Below are 3,187 nucleotides of genomic sequence, written 5' to 3'. Positions count from 1 at the left end.
TTGGCTTAGAGTTTGCAATATACATTTGCAGCTAATCTATGTCCACTTTCAAATAACTCTGTTTCACTTTACAGATAGTGCAGGTACTCTTAACAGAGTATTCCCAATTCCTCCTTCCTGTTCCTTATAACCTTGCAGTTGTTCATTTCACTCATTCATAAGCTATGATCACCAGCACATTGTTGCTTTTTTATTTTGAACAGTTATATATTGAATCAGTTAATAATAAAAAACATGAGGGAATTCGCCAGTGGACTGGGGGTTAGGGCTCTGTGCTCTCACTGCCGAGGGTGTGGATTCAATCCCTGGTCTGGGAGCAGGGATCCCACAAGCCACGAGGCGTCGCCAAAAACAAAAAAAGAAAAAAGAACGAAATGCTTTATTTTATCTTCATTTATTCTTTCTCTAATGCTTTCCCTCTTTAAACATTGATCTGAATCTCTGACCTATTAGCATATATTATTTTCCTTTTCTCTGAAGAACAACAGTTTTTGCAAGGCAGGTCTCCTGGCAATGCATTCCTTCAGTTTTTGTCTGAGAAAGTCTTTATTTCTTCCTCACTTATGAAGGATAATTTCTTTGGATATACAACCATAGGTAGGTGGTTTATTCATGCAACTCTTCAGATGTATTACTTCATTCTCTTGCTCATGGTTTCTGACAAGACATGTGATTCTTTACTTGGTTCCTCTATAGGTGAGGTGGTTTTCCCCCCTCAGGCTTTCCTTAGGATTTGTCTTTGGTTTTCTGCAGTTTGAATGTGATGTGCCTAGGTGTAGTCCTTTGGCGATATATCCTGATTGGTGGTTCTCTGGAATTCCTGGATGTGTCCTCTGGGATCTGCCATTAATTTTGGAAAATCCTCTGCCATTGTTACTTCAGATGTTTCTTCTGTTAATTTCTTTGTTTCATCATCTCATATTTCAATTATGCATATATTACACCTTTTGTGATTGTCTCACAATTCTTGGATATTCTATTCCTTTTTCTCCCCCTCCCCATTAGTTTTTCTCTTTGTTTTTTAGTTTGAGACGTTTCTAGTGATATAAATTAATGCTTACTGAAATCTTTGCTCAGCCATGTCCAGTCTAGTGATGAATGTAGCAAAGGCATTCTTTATTTCTGTTACTGTATTTTTGATTTCTGGCATTTATTTTTGCTTCTTTATTAGAGTTCCTATATCTCTGCTTATATTGCATGCATGCTCAGTTGCTTCAGTCATGTCTGACTTTGCAACCCCATAGACTATATAGCCTGCCAGGCTCCTCTGTCCATGGAATTTTCCCAGACCAAACCTGTATCTTCTGCATTGCAGGTGGATTCTTTACCACTGAGCTTCCCAGGAAGCCCCTGCTTATATTACCCATCGGTTTTTTTGTAGGTTGTCCACTTTTTTCCCTTTACAGCCCCTAGCATGTTAATCATAGTTAAACTCTCAGTCTAATAATTGCAAAATCTTTGCCATATCTGAGCCAAGTTCTCATGCCTGCTTTTTCTCAGGCCTCCTCAAGCTCTGCTTTTTCTTGCCCTTAGTTTGACTTGTAACTTTGTGTTGAAAGCTGGACTTGTGGTAGATGTCAGAGGCTTCAGATGCTTCAGGTATCTTCTGTTGTCTCCCTGTTGTCTCTGGGTTTTCCCAGAAACTCTATCTGAAATGGAGTCTGTGTCTGGCAGTGCCCGTGGTATAATGCATGGCTTTTCTACCAGAGCCCTGTGCATGTGGTGGAGAGGTGCTGGGTGAGGGAGGCCTTCCTATGAGTCAGACTGTTTTTGTGGTCATGAGGTCCTGGACTGTGCCCTTCAGAAGTTTCTTAGCTCCCACCCATCCTTTTTTTTTTTTTCCATCCCAGTTGTAAGACAGGAAGGCTAGAAGAGGTTCCAGTTGTCAAGTTGCTCTTTGCCCTTCCCCCATGTCTGATAAGGCTCTGTCTGATAAAATAGTTTATTCTGAGGGAAGAAACACCCTTTGGTATGGATGTTTTTGAAAATGGTTTCTTTTCTCTGGGTACACTTCTAAACTGTTAGTTTTCTTCTCGTCCCTGTCTAAATAGTGAAAGTCTAATTCTTTTTTTTCTCAAGTCTTTATCATGAAGACCCCACGGGGCTCCTGGAAGTAAAACTCATATAAGTGTGTCATCCCCTCTCGCTCCCCCTAGCTCAGGAGTTTTAAGTTTCATCTCGCCACCTCTAGCCTCCAGCATTTGTCAACCACTGTTTATGTGGTTCTACCAGTTACTGGCTTTTGGAGGATTCTACCCCAGGAAAGCTATGAAACTGAAAAAGCAGTTGTTCTGTCCATTTTTGCGTCGTGTTTTTTGTTGGACTATTTTTAGATATATCTCAGTTCAATTCAGTCGCTCAGTTGTATCCAGCTCTTTGTGACTCCATGGACTGCAGCACGCCAGGCTTCCTTGTCCAACACCAACTCCTGGAGGCTTCTCAAACTCATGTCCATCGGGTCAGTGATGCCATCCAACCATCTCATCCACTGTTGTCCCCTTCTTTTCCTGCCTTCCATCTTTCCCAGCATCAGGGTCTTTTCTGATGAGTCAGTTCTTCGCATCAGGTGGCCAAAGTATTGGGGCTTCAGCTTCAGCATCAGTCCTTCCAATAAATATTCAGGATTGATTTCCTTTATGGATGGACTGGTTAGATCTCCTTGCAGTCCAAGGGACTCTCAAGAGACTTCTCCAACACCACAGTGTAACAATTATCAACATCAACACCACAGAGTATCAATTCTTTGGCACTCAGCCTTCTTTATGCTCCAGCTCTCACATCCATACATGACCACTGGAAAAATCATAGCTTTGACTAGACAGACCTTTGTTGGTAAAGTAATGTCTCTGCTCTTTAATATGCTATCTAGGTTGGTCATAGTTTTTCTTCCAAGGAGCAAGCGTCTTTTAATTTCATGGCTGCAGTCACCATCTTCATGGGATTTTGGAGCCCAAGAAAATAAAGTCTCTCACTGTTTCCATGGTTACCCCATCTATTTGCCATGAAGTGATGGGACTGGATGCCATGATCTTAGTTTTTTGAATGTTGAGTTTTAATCCAACTTTTTCACTCTCCTCTTTCACTTTCATCAAGAGGCTCTTTAGTTCTTCTTTGCTTTCTGCCATAAGGGTGGTGTCATGTGCATATCTGAGGTTATTTATATTTCTCCTGGTAATCTTGATTCCAG

This window comes from Bison bison, unplaced genomic scaffold (assembly GCF_000754665.1).
Source record: "Bison bison bison isolate TAMUID 2011002044 unplaced genomic scaffold, Bison_UMD1.0 scf7180017864078, whole genome shotgun sequence".
NCBI classification, from domain to species: domain Eukaryota; kingdom Metazoa; phylum Chordata; class Mammalia; order Artiodactyla; family Bovidae; genus Bison; species Bison bison.
Note: the sequence above shows the minus strand (reverse complement) of the source record.